General features: G+C 39.5%; 1 protein-coding gene across 17 annotated transcripts in view; it reads left to right on the forward strand.

The window, feature by feature from the left end:
* The window catches only part of PCBP3 (poly(rC) binding protein 3), a 470825-nt gene that overhangs the window by 175682 nt on the left and 278622 nt on the right, over positions 1-16521 (forward strand). For 16 of the 17 annotated variants that reach the window (XM_077119223.1, XM_077119230.1, XM_077119201.1 and 13 more), the window contains one exon: positions 16375-16411. The exons of the other annotated variant lie outside the window; for it this stretch is intronic. The gene's annotated coding sequence lies outside the window, so the exon portion shown is untranslated. The remainder of the gene's footprint in view (positions 1-16374; positions 16412-16521) is intronic. 17 annotated transcript variants of the gene reach the window in all.

Raw genomic sequence — 16521 nt, forward strand, 5'->3', positions numbered from 1 at the left:
CATCATTATACCTTCTGCCTCCACGAACTCTAAGATATCAAATACACTGTCATCCCAGAGCCTTGCCTCTTTCAAGCATTTGAGTAGCAGTATTCAGTGGTGACATTTGTGTATATCTATTGCCAATTCACACCACTGCCTATCAGTGCCAACTTGATTGTTGGAAATAGAGTCATTAGTGCCTTTGAATCTAAATATATTAGAGAACCAAATCGAAAAGCCTAAGAACCGACTTAGAAAACGCATCCTTAAGATTCTGTTTCTCAAGTATCTTTCCTGGGTACAAAACCTGTATTAGTATTAGTCAGGGTTCTGCAGAGAAACAGACCCAACAGGCTTCAAGGAGGTATGGAAAATGCCTAGTGTCTGTCTCTCATTGCTGGGATCACTGCTGATATCTTTTCTTTTTCACACATTTCTGTGATTTCTAAAATTTCCTCAGTGAACATTGTGCAAGTTTGAAAATGTTTTATACCCCAGAAAAGCCATGCCTCTTAATCCTGATTCAGTCTTGTAGGGTAGAAATCTGTGGTTAGATTGTTTCCAAGGAGATTGACCCACTCAGCTGTGGGTCTGACCTTTTGATTAGATTACCTCCATGTAGATGTGACACACCCAATTGTGGTTGTAGCCTTTTGAGTAGATGGAGATTTGAATCCAACCATTCAAGGTGGAACTTGATTACCTTACTGGGGTTCTTTAAAAGGGGAAACATTTTGTAGAAAGCTCAGAGCTGACAGAGATGCAGTCATTTGAAGATGCTTGGAGCGCTGACAGAGAGAGCAGATGCCTAGACACAGACATTTGGAGATGCAGAACCCAGCATATGTTGCCATGTGCCTTCCCATGAAATGCCAAGCAAGCCAGTGAAATCCCACAGATGCTTAGAGAAGAAACCACTGGCATCAGAAGCTGGAAGCAGTGGAACAAGAACCAGCAGATGCCAGCCACATGCCTTCCCATGTGACAAATATTGGCCTTCCCTGAGTCAAGATATCTTTCTCTGGATGCCTTAGTTTGGGCATTTTTATGGCCTTACAACTATAAACTTGTAACTTAATAAATTTCCTTTTTAAGAGCCATTTCATTTCTGGTGTATTTCATTCTGACAGCTTTTAGCAAACCAAAACAAATATACATTACTTTTGTACTCATGGGAGGAACAATATGTCTTTTTTTATTAGAGAAAACTACAGCATAGCAGTCTGCGTAGCAGTCAGCCCTCATGGAGGCTTTTGGGAGGTTTTAGGGTAGACACAGCTAATTCTAATATGGATTGAAACTGTTATCATTTTGGAAATTTCCTAGAAAATCTAGTGGATGTTTTTTGTTTTTTGCCAACTTCAGTTGTGAGTGGCCAAACAGATTAATTCTGTAATCAGTGACACTCAGAATACTAGGAAATTGAATTTGATGAAGTTTAGAACTTTAATTTAATAAGTCCATGTATTAATTGATATTTAAACAAAAATCTTTTTATTGTTGCAAGTTTACTTCAAATAAAGTCTATCAATATAATGTCCAAATATGGGAACATTGTGCATACCTTTAATCACATACACACATGCAAAATATGATCTTAATTAAATAGGAAAACAAAAAAACCCACAATCTCCCTGAAAGCAGCTGGGTGTTGTGGTATAACACTGTGGGAACGTGCAGTTACTAGGCCCTGGGGTGTGTAGGTGAAGGCCACCCATGGCTGGTGGGCTGCTTGGAGTCTGTTCCCTGGCTTTGTCGATCATGATTCCCACTACCCTGTGTCCTGAAGATGCTATTCTTTGAGTTAGGGGCGTAAAGAAATTCAATCTTTTGTCTACTTCCTTCTCTTTGCTGCTGAGATGTCACCAAGAGTGCTAATTAATTAGAAATGGTAACTGCATTGTTGGAGTCTGTGGTATAGAAGTAAGGTGAGTCATCCTTGCCCTTCCTCCCCACTGCAGCAGCTCTGTTAAACTCTAGTTACCCCGCTAACTTCTTGTTGGAACTGCAGATCTCTGAAGTCACTTTACTTCAGGGGAGAATTAATGACATATTTAGTCCCCCAAATCCAGAGAAATTTAGAGTTAAGGCTGTCCTTCTCCAAGTCACATCCTCAGTGTTCTGTTTCATTTTTGGGTAAAAATATAGTGGTATTTCTCTTCCTTTATTGAGATCTGTCAAATCTCAGATGGTGCTGACACATTTAACAAAAAATAGGACCTGTGAAAAAAATTCTTGGAAACTGCATTATCAAGTATGTCCAGCTTCTAAACCACTAGTGTTACCTTTGGGAAATTACCGGTATTCTGGTTAGGTATGGTGGGATGGGCAGGAAGCTGGGGAAAGCCAAAGTCATTATAAAGTTTTCTTTGTAAGTGGGCTAGCAGCTTTTCCCAGGAATGGTCCATGGATGTTGCTCCACTATCTGATAATCTGGAGGAGGGTGAAAGCCCCACTTGCTGCTTGCTCATCCTCTATCTGACAGGGTGGCCTCAGAAGGCAAGACTGCATGTCAGAAGGAGTCCACCTGAGTGGAACTCATGCATGTCCCATTTCTGCCACTGCTGAGTGAGGTGTCGACAGTTTGGGAAACTCCCTGCATTCATGGTGATGGGGCTAAGCCATTTGCAAACGTGAGTGCTAAAGTCGTGGTGCAAAATATTATGGTGTCACAATAAGGTATCCACTGTGTGGTTGTGTACAGTAATGGTGGGAGAGGTGCAAGGGCAGGGGGTGTCTGGGAATGGGAGAAGGGCCTCCTTTGTGGGAGGATGGCAACAGTTCTGATGGTGAGGCAGGGCTAATGGAACTTGCTGAAAAAGGTTCAGGGAGGAGAGATCAAGAGAGGACTCAGGCTGATTCAGATGCAACAGAGGTGGGGTAGCCTCAGGGAAACCAGGTTTGGGGGAAATCCAGGATTTCCTGTTGGACTTTATGTATTAAAAATTTCGTTTAGTTTCCTAGGCTGCTTAAAGCACTACCATGAAATGGTTCAGCTTACACAAAGGAAATTTATTTGTTTATGGTTAGAGTCTGAGAAAATGTCCAAGTCAAGGCATCCTCAAGGTGATGCTTCCCCATTAAGACTGGCTGCTGGCCATCCTTGGTTCCTCTGCCACATGGCAAGGCGCGTGGTGTCTGCCAGCCTCTCCCTTCTCCTGGGTTTCGTTGATTTCAGCTTCTTGCTTCCATGGCTTTCTTTTTTCTCTTTCTTCACTCTGCCTCTAAAGGACAATTAGATTAAGACCCATCCTGAATGTAGTGAGTCACCCTTTAACTGAAGTAGCCTCTTCCACAATGAGTCCGCACCCACAGGAATAAATTAAACAACATGTTTTTCTGGGGTACATGTAGCTTCAAATTGCCACACTCTACCCTCTGGACCTCAAAAAGATTTGTACTTTCCATATGCAAATACCTTCATTCCATTCCATTATCCCCAAAGTCTTAAGTCATTTCAATAAAAATATTAAGTACAAAGTCTCATCAAAATTGATTATGGATGTTGCCGTTCCTGAGATACAGTTCCCCTCAGTTTGTGGACCTGTGATACCTGGAGAACAAGTAATCTGCTTTTAATATACAAAGGAGGGACTGGCATAGGATAAATATTCCCATTCTGGTAGGGAGAAATTAGAAGGAAATCGGGTCACTGGTTCCAAACAATTCTGAAATCCTGTAGGGTATACTCCATTAGATTTCAAGTTCTGAGGGCATCTATGGAATGGCGTTTCTCCTCCGGTCTGATGGAGTGGCATTCCCACCCTTTCCAAATGTTTGCACTTAGGTCATACTCTCTCCAAACACTGGGTGGGGGCCTTGCTCTCTGAGAACACTGAGGTGTCATGGCCAGACTCTGCAATTCCTAGGAAATATCCTCCACTCTTTCTGAAGACTGGGACAGCAGCACTCTTCCTGAACAACAAATGGAAAGCCAACCCTATCCAAGCTCGAGGGCAGACTCAACCTATCTACACACAAGAGTGGGTCCACTTTCTTCACCTGAGATGGCATTGGTTTAGACCTCAGTTTCCGTGGTTCTGCCTTTGAAATGGCTTTTCCTTACATCTGTCCCTTTCAGTCCAGGTTGGCAGTGGTTCCATTCATATAGATCTTGCAGAAACCTTGCCAGTTTTTTTTTTTTTTTTTTTTTTTTTTTTTTTTTTTTTTTAAAGGAAAGACAGAGAGAAGGAAGGAAGGATAGAAGGAAGGAAGGAAGGAAGAAAGGGAAACATTTTTAAACATTTTCTTGTTTTATTGTGTTCTGTTTCTCCGTTTTTGTTACATGGGCTGGGGCCGGGAATCGAACCGAGGTCCTCCGGCATAGCAGGCAAGCACTTTGCCCGCTGAGCCACCGCGGCCCGCCCCCTTGCCAGTTTTGCATGTAGTACACAAAGGTGCAAACCATCAGAAAGTAGGATTTTCCACACATATTTCCTTAATAACTGTACCTCCAATCCTGACTTGCACTGAAATGGCTGACTGGTTCCAGGTTTGGTTAAATCCTCACATGGAGCACTATTCTCGGGGTCTTGCTTTCTGGAAGCTCAGAATTTTCCAAATCATCAATTTCTGGCTTCCTTGTGCCTACAAGTTTAATTCTCAGCTTATCCCTTTCCTCTCGCATTTTACTCTAAGTTGCAAGGAGAGACCCAGGCTGCACTTTCTATGCTTAGCTTGGAAATCTCCTCAGCTAACTATCTAAGCTCATCATTCTCAAATTCTACTTTCCGTATGACATCAGAACTCAATTTTGCCAAGGCCTCTGCCACTTTAAAACCAGGCTTTCTTTCTTCCAGCTTCCAGTGACACATTCATCATTTCCGTCTAAGGCCTTGTTAGAAGTACCTTTAGCATCCATATTTCTACCCTGTCTCTTGAAAGCAATCTAGGCCTTTTCATCAAGCTTCTATCAGTTCTTCCAGCCTTTATCCATTACCCCATTCCAAAGATGTTTCCACATTTTTGGTATTTGCAATAGCAGCACCCCACTCTTCCGGTATTAAATACATAGTTGACACAGAGGCTCAGGGAAGAGAGCAGAGATGAGAGATTCTTGTAGGGAATTACCAGTGGAGAAAGAGCTCGATATGGATTGAGTGGGCTCACCTGAGGATCTGTGTATAATAAATAGAGAAAAGCAAAGGGCCCAAGTCCAGCCCCCAGGAAACTGGTGATTGGCAGCTGTCACACTATAAAGGATCACTGCCGGTGGGTGGAGTTTGCTCCCTTCAGTCCTAGGGATTTTCTCTTGCCCCCTATTCCCACAGTGTACCCCAGGAGTACTGGCAGAGTTCAGACCTCTACCCACATCTCCCAAGGCCCTGAACTTTCTCCTCTTGGTGAATTGCAAGCTGCTGTGAATGCTCTATCCATCCTGGGCTGTCTGCCCCGTCCAGCAAATGGTGAAACATTTCTGGAGATTTGTGTATACATTATAGATTTCTTCCACCATGGTATCAGAGGTTTTGAAAGAAATGTCTTCAAGTGAGCCGCAGTCATCACTCGTTGGTAGATCCTGGTAGGAGAGCAGGCTTTCCTCTCTCCTCGCTGGAGCACCTTTCTATACCACAAAGGGGCAATCTTTCTGAGCTCCAACATAAAGAGGCTCTCCCTGCCTGGATCTCTACCACTGATGGCTGTCCAGTAAACACTTATGAAATTAATAAATTGATGTATAAAACAATGGCTATAATCCAAGAAGCCAGTGTTAAACATATGGGCTTTGGGCTCAGCTTGTGTTCAAATGTCAGTTTTTACTTAATTTGTTATGTGAACTAGGGAAGTCATTTCACCTCTTCAGTCTTTCCTGTAAATGGGGATTATAGTATATGGTAGATTGAATTATAATTTGAATAGAATAAAATGCTTAGTACAAAGTTTAGCTCTTAGTAATCATGAGTAAACGGTGGCCATTTCAGTGACGAGGTGAGACATCCATCGCCCCAGCTCGGCACCAGTGATGTGAGGTGATGGGGCACTAAGTCTCAGGTGCCCTCACCCTCCAGGATACAGCCTACTGAAGAAGAAAGGGTGGCTCTGCTTTAAGAGTTTCATAGACAAATACACCAGTTGGACTCATTTTTGTGAGAAATTCCCTCAGTTGCTTTCCTTATGACAAGCAGCGTTTGTGTATGTTTACTCCTTTGTCAGAGCTGAGTGATTTTGCCAGTTTGGAAGTATCATTTAATGTCTTTCCTGAAGGATCCTACTTAAAATCCTTACCATCAGTTTAACAGGGCTATACTGATGTTCTGGGTTTCTTATGTCTTAAATAAAAATTTTTACAGCTTTAGTGAGGTATAATTGATAAAAAATAAATTGAAGTGTTTACAGTATATACCTGTGAAGCCATCACTAGGATCAAGATAATGGACATAACTGTCACCTCTAGAAGTTTCCTGAGCTGCTTTGTAATCCATTTTCCCTCCCTTCTCCATTCCCAGTGTTCTGTCACTAGTCTACTTTGGAATCATACAGTATGTTCTATTTTTAGTCTGTTTATTTTCTTTCATGGTCATTATCATGAAATTCACCCATGTTTGGTATGTATCAGTAGTTCATTTCTCTTTATTGATTCTTCCTGTTGTTGGACATTTGAATTGTTTCCAGTTTTTGGCTGTTACAAGTAAAGCTACAATAAACATTCATGCAAGTCTTTGTGTGAACATAGGCTTTCACTGTTTTTTTTAAGATTATAAATTCTTTATTCTTTAATTCAGTGCATGATTACATTAATTTTTTCATCATATAGCTATGCATTTATCATCACAATTTAATATTTCCTTTTTTTGTGAAAAATAACGTATAAAAAAGTAATAAATTTCAAAGCACATCACAATAATTAGTTGTAAACAGATTGGTATGGGTTACAATTCCACAATTTTAGGTTTTTACTTCTAGCTGCTCCAAGCTACTGGAGACTAAAAGAAATATCAATATAGTGATTCACCAATCATACTCATTTTTTTGAAACCTGCCTTCTCTGTGTAACTCCACCATCACCTTTGATCTTTCTCCCACTCTTTAGAGCTATTTGGGCTATGGCCATTCTAGCTTTTTCATATTGGAAGGGGCTGTTGATAATACGGGGTAGAGAGATAGAACTAGTTGATGTTCTGGAGAGGCTGGCCTCTCTGCATTTCAGGACTTATCTGGTCCAGGTATGTAATATGGAGGTTGTAGGTTTCTGGAAAGTTACTCTAGAGCATGGAACCTTTGTAGAATTTTAATGCCATAGGTATTCTTTACGTTACTGTTTTTTAAATGCAGTTTTATTGAGACACATTCACACACCATACAAACCATCTGAAGTATACAGTCGTTGCCTCACAGTGTCATTACATACATCCCCATGCTCAATTTTAAAGCATTTTCATTACTCCAGAAAATAAATATAAAAGAAATCCTAAATCGTCCCATAACCCTTATCCCCCCATTACTGACGTACAGTATTGATGTGGTACACATGTTACTGTTGATGAAAAAATATTAAACTGTTACTGTTAACTATAGTCCATAGTTTGTAATAGATAAATATTTTCATAGCCCCCTCTATTATTAACTCCATGTAATAATGTCATATATTTGTTCAAGTTTAGGAAAGAACTTTTTTCTATTTGTACAGTTAATCACAAACACCTTTATACTCCTTCCACCATTATCTCACACCCTTAATATCCATTTCCGTACATATTCCCCTGATTTGTCTATATAAATTGAAAAAAGCTTGCATTTCTCTTTTTTAAATGTCTTTTATTGTGAAATATACATACAAGGAAAAGAAAGAAAAAGCACTAACTTTCAAAGTACACTTTAACAAGCAGCTAGAAAACAGATCCTAGAGCCTCTCGTGGGCCACCATTTCACCATTCCAGACCCTTCCCTCCAGCTGCTCCAAAACAGTGGAGGCCAGAAGAAACACCGTTGTGATTCAGCAGTCATACTCATCCACCAAATCCCATCCTCTCTGCCATGCTTCTTCCCTTTCCCTTGACCCCTCCCCCACATCCACAGGGCTCTTTAAACAATGTCCATCCCAACTCCCCCATGTTTGAGAAGGTGTGTTGACGCTAAAGGATAGGGGAATGTAATTATTGATAACGTTGGAGAGGCTGGTGTCTCTGGATTTCAGGATTCATCTGGCGTAGGACTCCTCAGGAAATTATAGGTTCCAGAAAGCAAACAGTTCATGAAACTTTTATAGAGTCTCAGTTCAAGACCTAGGTGTTTTTAAGAGTTAACAGTAATGATGTTGGTTGGGTATAGAAAACCATGGCAAATAGCACTGTCTAGCTGAAGCTTTCATAACAGTAGCCTCCAGAATAGCCTCTTGACTTTATTTGATCTCTCTTAACCACTGATGGCCTTATTTGATTACATCTCTTTTCCCCCTTTTGGCCAAGAAGGCATTGTTCATCCCACGATGCCAGAGCCAGTATCATCCCTGGGAGTCATGCCCCAAATGTCAGGGAGACTTTTAACCCAGAATGTCATGGAGGAGAAGCTGATGATTTTCCTTGAAAAGTTGGACTTAGAGAGAAAAAGCCTGAATCTGAGCAACAAAAGAGGTTTCCTGGAAGCAAGTCTTGGTCCTTGCTATAGGTATCTTCTACGGAAATAAGTTCTCTCCTACAGAAATACATTTCATGAGGGCAAACTGCAAAATTAAGCACTTGGCCTATTTTCTTGGGAGTCTCCAGTGGTTGAGGGGGTACCTGGGGTTTCCCAGATGGAAAAGTTTATAGTCCCATGTATGTGCGTGTGTATGTGTGTATATATATATATATATATATATATATATATATATATACACACACACAAATATATGTATATATTTTCTTTTTTCATTATCCCCATTGGACCCTAAAGGGACTCTACAAATACTTTTTAATTATCAGCCCACCATAGTCTGAGATGTACCTGGTAAAACATTAAGCTATACAGAATTACAAGGCCTCATTACTGTTCCAGACTCCAGGAGTCTGGGTTAAGTGAGCTATCTGAACAAGCTGATTTAGATTATGTGTTACAGAAAATTTAGGTTCTAGACATAATAAACATCTCTGCCTTTGGTCTCATACAGTAGGTGAAGGTCTAAAGTACATCCACTAGCATCTTTTGCCCTTTTCCCCATTGAGGATGATGTTAGCTGTGGGTTTTTCATATATTCCCTTTATCATGTTGAGGAAGTTCCCTTCTATCCTTTGAAGTGTTTTCAACAAGACAGGACGTTGAATTTTGTCAAATGCCTTTTCTACATCAGTCAAGATGATCATGTGGTTTTTCTGCTTTGATTTGTTGATATGATGTATTACCTTAATTGATTTTCTTATGTTGAACCATCCCTGCATAACTGGGATGAATTCTCCTTGGTCATGATATACAATTCTTTTAATGTGCTGCAGGATTCAATTTGCAAGAATTTTGTTGAGGATTTTTGCATCTATATTCATTAGAGAGATTGGTCTGTAGTTTTCTTTTCCTGTAATATCTTTGTCTGGTTTTGGTATGAGGGTGATGTTGGCTTCATAGAATGAGTTAGGTAGCCTTCCCTACTCTTCAGTTTTTTTGAAGAGTTTGAGCAGGATTGGTACTAATTCTTTCTTGAATGTTTGGTAAAATTCACAAGTGAAGCCATCTGGTCCTGGACTTTCCTTTTTGTGGACCTACTTAATGACTGATTCAGTTTCTTTACTTGAGATTGGTTTGTTGAGGTTATCTATTTCTTCTCGAGTCGATGTTGGTTGTTCATGCCTTTCTAGGAAATTGTCCATTTCATCTATATTGTGTAGTTTATTAGTATAAAGTTGTTCATAGTATCCTCTCATTACTTCCTTTATTTCTGTGGGGTCAGTGGTTATGTCTCCTCTTCCATTTCTAATTTTATTTATTTGCATCCTTTCTCTTCTTTTTGTCAACCTCGCTAAAGGTCCATTAATCTTACTGATTTTCTCACAAAACCAACTTCTGGTATTGTTATTTTCATGTTCTCAATTTCATTTATTTCTGTTCTTCATTATTTCTTCCCTTTTGCTTGCTTTGGGGTTAGTTTGCTGTTATTTCTCTAATTCTTCCAAGTGTACAGTTAATTCCTCGATTTTTGCTCTTTCTTCTTTTTTGATATAAGCATTTAGGGCAATAAATTTCCCTCTCAGCACTGCTTTTGCTGCATTCCATAAATTTAGATATGTTGTGTTTTCATTTTCATTTGCCTTGAAATATTTACTGATTTCTCTTGTAATTTCTTCCTTGACCCACTGGTTGTTTAAGAGTGTGTTTTTGAACCTCCATGTATTTGTGAATTTTCTGGCACTCTGCCTATTATTGATTTCCAACTTCATTCCTTTATGATCTGAGAAAGTGTTTTGTATGATTTCAGTCTTTTTAAGTTTATTGAGACTTTGCTTTGTGACCTAGCATATGGTCTATCTTTGAGAATGATTCATGAGCACTTGAGAAAAAGGTGTTTCCTGCTGTTGTGGGTGTAATGTTCTATAAATGTCTGTTAACTCTCACTCATTTATTGTATTATTCACATTCTCTGTTTCTTTATTGATGTTCTCTTTCCAGATGTTCTGTCCATTGATGAGAGTGGGGAATTGAAATCTCCGACTATTATGGTAGATTTGTCTATTTCCCTTTTCAGTGTTTGCCTCATATATTTTAGAGCATTATGGCGTGGTGCATAAATCTTTGTGATTGTTATGTCTTCTTATTGAATTGTTTCCTTTATTAATACATAGTATCCTTCTTTGACTCTTTTAACTGTTTTACATTTGAAGTCTAATTTGTTCGATATTAGTATAGCTACTCCTGCTCTTTTCTGATTGTTATTTGTATGAAATATCTTTTCCCAACCTTTCACTTTCAACCTATGTTTATTCTTGGGTCTAAGATGTGTTTCCATAGACAGCATATAGATGGGTCCTGTTTTTTAACCCATTTTGCCAGTCTATGTCTTTTGATTGGGGAGTTTAATCCATTAACATTTAGTGTTATTGCTGTATGGGCAATACTTTCTTCTACCATTTTACCTTTTGGATTTTATACATCATATCTAATTTTTCTTCTTTTTGCCTTTACTGATAGTCTTCATTTCTACACTCTTCTCCACACCTCTCTCTCCTGTCTTATTGTATCTGCCTCTAGTGCTCCCTTTAGTATTTCTTGCAGAGCTGGTTTCTTGGTCACAAATTCTCTCAGTGATTTTTTGTCTGAAAATGTTTTAATTTCCCCCTCATTTTTGAAGGATAATTTTGCTGGTTATAGAATTCTTGGATGGCAGTTTTTCTCTTTTAGTAACCTAAATATATCATCCCACTGTCTTCTCATCTCCATGGCTTCTGCTGAGAAATCTATGCATAGTCGTATTGGGCTTCCCTTATATGTACTGGATTGCTTTTCTTTTGCTACTTTCAAGATTTTCTCTTTCTCTTTGACATCTAACATTCTGATTAGTAAGTGTCTTGGAGTATGTCTATTTGGATCTATTCTCTTTGGGGTATGCTGCACTTCTTGGATCTGTAATTTTAAGTCTTTCGTAAGAGTTGGGAAATTTTCAGTGATAATTTCCTCCATTAGCTTTTCTCCTCCTTTTCCCTTCTCTTCTCCTTCTGGGACACCCACAGCATGTATATTCATGTGCTTCATGTTGTCATTCAGTTACCTGAGCCTCTGCTCATATTTTTCCATTCTTTTCCCTATATTTTCTTTTGCTTGTCGAATTTCAGATGTCCCGTCCTCCAACTCACTAATCCTATCTTCTGCCTCTTGAAATCTGACATTGTAGGTTTCCATTGTCTTTTCATCTCTTCTACTATGCCTTTCATTCCCTTGAGTTTTGTGATCTGTTTTTCAGACTTCCGATTTCTTCTTTTTTGTTCATTCCTTGCCTTCTTTATGTGCTCCCTCAGTTCATTGATTTGATTTTTTGATGAGGTTTTCCATGTCTATTCAAACATTCTGAATTAATTGTTTCAACTCCTGTTACTCATTTGAATTGTTGGTTTGTTCCTTTGACTGGGCCATATCTTCTATTTTCCTAGTATGATTCATTGTTTTTGTTGGCATCTAGGCACTTAATTACCTTAATTAGTTTATTCTGGAGATGGTTTTCACTTTTTTTTTTTACCAAGGATTTTCTTGCTGGATGGCTTTGTTCTCTGTCTGTTCTTTGACATTCAGTTCAGCTTATTCTAGACCTCTAGCTTAGGTTTTGTTTAACACATCAGAATTTTTCAGTTCTTGTTTTCAGTCTTGTTTTCTTGTTTTGCCCTGCCTGTATGGTGCCTTTTTTTCCTGTATGGAAGGTCTGCTTAGGAATTGTAGACCCCAGCCAGATTTTCCCAGACCAAACTGGCCTACTTTCAGGAGGAAAGAGTCACCTGCATCAGTTTTCCCTGAGGGTCAAACACAGCAGGTTGAAAGGCATTCCTGTGAATGCTTTGGACTCTGTGTTTTTCCTCTCCTGCCCAGTATGTGGTGCTTGTTTGTCTGCAGGTCCCACTAGCATAAAGTGATGCAGTACCTTTAACTGCAGCAGACTCTCCCTGCTGGGGCATGGTGGAGACAGAGGAGAAGTTGTAGTCTGGCTTTAATCACTTCACTTTTCCAAACCCTGGGGTCTGAATTCCTTGAGGGAGGGATTCCACCTGAGCTTGGCCCCACCCCTCTCTTGGGGAAGGCACAGGCTCCAGACAAGCTCTCAAACAAGCTTAATTCTACCTATGCCTAGGGCAGTTGGAGCCTGAGAAGCCTCGCAGCTGTATCCAAAGAATAGTCAAGCCATTGAAACACAGCCATGATAAAGAAAAATCCTTTCAGAGTAGGATACTCAGTTCCTTGGGTTTGCCAATCAAGAGCTTAAGTTGATATGTTGCTTTGTGTATCTCCAGGTCCTTTGTGATCCCTTCTTTCCTTCAGGGCTCAGACTGTTTCAAGTGTTATGTGCTATCCGGTCCAAAAAAAAAAAAAAAAAAAAACCTCTGATTTTTTTCTTTTTTCTTTTTTCTTTTTCCATCAGCCCTGGCCCCTCTGCGCTGGGGCAAAACCCAGCAGCCTCTGCGTTTACTTGAGGTTCAGCTGAGCTGGGGGACAATTTTTAATAGTCAGAATTGTTCCACAGCTGGAGCTTGGTTATGCTGATAAAGTCCCTTTCCTTTCCCCTCTGGGAAGCAGCCAGTTGGGGAGGGGTGCCAGCAACTGCAGCTTGGGGAACTCACAGTTCTGGGGGGACTCGCAGCTGGTCCAGCTTGTCCAGACTGGGGTACGCTGTGTGTCCAGTCACTGACATGACCCCAGCACTTGTTCTGTACTGTTCCTGGCTATTTACTAGGTGCTCTGGAGGACAGACTAAATCCCACACCTCACTAAGCTGCCATCTTGGCCCCATCTCGTCTTTGAAGATTTTAATCTCTCCCTCAATTTTGAAGGATAATTGGCTGGATAAAGATTTCTTGGCTGAAAGCCTTTCTCATTCAGGATCTTAAATATATCATGCCACTGCCTTCTTGCTTCCATGGTGCCTGTTGAGTAGTCCAAAGTCAATCTTAGGAGTTTTCCCTTGGGTGTACTAGATTACTTTTCTTGTGGTGCTTTCAGAACTTTTTACTTCTCTCCAGCACCTGACAGTGTGATTGGTATGTGTTTTGGAGTTTGCCTGTTCAGATTTAAACTATTTGGAGTTTGTTGGGCCTCTTTGATTTGTGTATTTCTGTCTTTTATAAGGGTTGGGAAGTTTTCCCTGATTATATCTTCATCTAACTTTCCCAGCCCTTGACTCTTCTCATCTCCTTCTGGGAAACCAGTGATTTTTGTGCCCCACTTGTTGTCCATCATTTTTCTAAGATCCAGTGGCATTTTTCCCATCTTTTCTTGCTGTTTGTTCTTTGGTGTGTCTAGTTCAATTGTCCTATATTCTAGCTCACTTATTCTTCCTTCTGCTTCTTAGAATATTCTATCGTGTACCTCCAGTATATCTCTAATTTGATCTACTGTATCTTTTGTTTCTGTGAGATCTGCCATTTTTCTATTTAATCTTCAAATTCTTCTTTATGTTCTTTTAGTGTCTTCCTGTTATCTTTTATTTCTGTTTCACTTCAGAAGGTTTCTGTTGTTCTGCTTGCACCTTGGTTAATCTTTTTTTTTGTGGTGTCTAATGTGATGTTATTCCTTTCCAGTGTATTTTTCATCTCAGTTGTGTTTTTCATCACTGGATGTTTGACTTGGGTGTTTATGTCTCTCCTTAGCATTTTGTGTATTATAAATATGCAATATATTTATAATAGCTGTTTTAATAATGTTCTTCTGTACTAATGATCCCATCTGTACAGTTCCCAAGTCTGTTTCTTATTGATCAGTTATTTTCATTATGAAATATATATTCATGCTTCTTTGCATGTCTGGTAATTTTTTATTAATTAATTAGTGACACTTTGTGAATTTTATGTTTTTGGGTTCTATATTCTTTTGTATTCCTTCAGGTATTTTAAACTTTGTTTTGGAATGCATTTAAGTTACTTGGAAAAATTAGCTCCTTTTGTGGTTTGTTGTGAAATATCAGGGCAGCCTTTAGTCTGGTGCTATGATACTTCTTACTGAGGCCTTTTCCTTCCATGTATCACTGAAGTATAAGGTATCTCCAGTCTAGTTGTTGAGAATATGAACTTTCCCAGATATGCATGAACTACAGCTGTTGTTAGTTCTACTTCTTTCTAGTCGTTCTTTCCCTAGCTTTGAGTAGTTTACTCATTCACATGTGTTAATCAGTACTCAGGTGACGACTTGGGGAATTTCCCACAGACCTCCACAGTACTTTATCTGTGCAGCTGTTTCCTTTATAGTACCCTGCCCTGCTAGTTCCAGCCGCTTTTGCCTCTCTGAATTCTCAACTCTGTCTCTTCTGACTTTGCCTCTTCCTGCACTGTGGCCTAGAAAATCTCTCTAAGCTGTAGGCTGGAGCAGTCATAGGACTCATCTCATGTTTCCCTTCTCTCAGATCATTGTCCTGTCTTGCCTGTTGTCAAGTGTCTGAAAACCTTGTTTCATATATTTTGTCTGGTTTTTAATTGTTTAAGATAGAAGAGTCCAACTGGTCCCTTTTCTCTATCATGGCTGGAAGTGGGCATCCTCTGTTTGAGGTTTCTTATATTCCTTCAGTCTTTAGTCATCACTGGACAGGCACCTTTTTGGCTGCCTGTAGAAATATCTGGCAGTATTGTTACATGTTAATATTGTAGCTGGACTTCAATTGAATTTTAATACTTAGCATCATTAACCAATAGGTGTTATTCAGTCAATTGTTATAGGACATATAAGTTTTTTAGTTAAAACCCTATCTAAACACACCATGCATATGTACATACATACACACACGCATACATACACGCACACGTACATGACAAATCAGTGCAAGTATCTATTATCAACCCCCCCTTACTAGGCTAACAACATACCAAAAATATGTTATATAATGCCATATTACACATTAATCCTACCAACCCCCCAAAATAGGATAAGATATAGCACTGCTAAGCTAGCAAGAAGATAATCAGACAATTAAATTTAATAAATATTCCATATTTATTGGTTGGAAAACATTTTTACCAATACTGAGATAGCAGTCAGGCTTTTACAATTTTTTTTTATATAGGCAGGCACCGGGAAATGAACGTAGGTCTCTAGCATGGCAGGTGAGAGCTCTGCCACTGAGCCGCGTTGCCCTCTGTTAAATCTTTGTACAGAGTAGGCCTCCTTTGTCCTGTTGTGTAGCTGAGAGCATGTAGGATTCCTGAGGTTTCTTGGAGGTCCCATCTACATGACACTACCCTCTTGCCTTACCGCCATTTTCCTCAGGGAAACTGGATTGCACTGTTATCCCTGGTGTAACTTGCTCTGTTGATCAATTTCTTGGGTCAATTGATGATAGCCTATTAATTTGACTGGTTAAATCTGGTTATATAATCATTTGGAGCATGTAGGATTCCTGAGGTTTCCCGCAAGTCCCATCTACATGACACCACCCTCTTGCCTTACTGCCATTTCACTCAGATTCAAAGGGATTCAAGTATCAACACTGCCCAGAAACTTCTATCAGGTTTAGGATTTAGCGTCAGCTTTTATAGGAGTCTGGGAAGGTAAGCTTTTATCAGTATCTTTTAAGTTACAGACTAGGTTTAGAATCTAAATGCTTTTTATAGATTGTTTTTTCCTTTGGGAAACTGCCTTTGACTTTCCAAATAATGACTTATGAATATATTCTTTTAATAAATTACTTTGGTTTGATGTTATTTAATATCTAAGGTGATAGATGACCATGGCTTCTGCTTTTTTTTTGGATTCTTTCCTGCCTTTGATTGCAGTGGTAATTTTTTTTTTTTAAACTATTTACAGGGATAGCTACAAAGAGAGAAGATTTTCACGTTTCCATGTAAGTAATGCTTCTTTCACCTCTGTTTTAGAGGGCATATCTTTAAATCAAGTGGTTCTTTTTCCATTGATTAAATGTTAAGGCTTTGTGTGAGTGTGATGCGTGGGCCC

Source organism: Tamandua tetradactyla, chromosome 10 (assembly GCF_023851605.1).
Source record: "Tamandua tetradactyla isolate mTamTet1 chromosome 10, mTamTet1.pri, whole genome shotgun sequence".
In the NCBI taxonomy this organism is placed as follows: domain Eukaryota; kingdom Metazoa; phylum Chordata; class Mammalia; order Pilosa; family Myrmecophagidae; genus Tamandua; species Tamandua tetradactyla.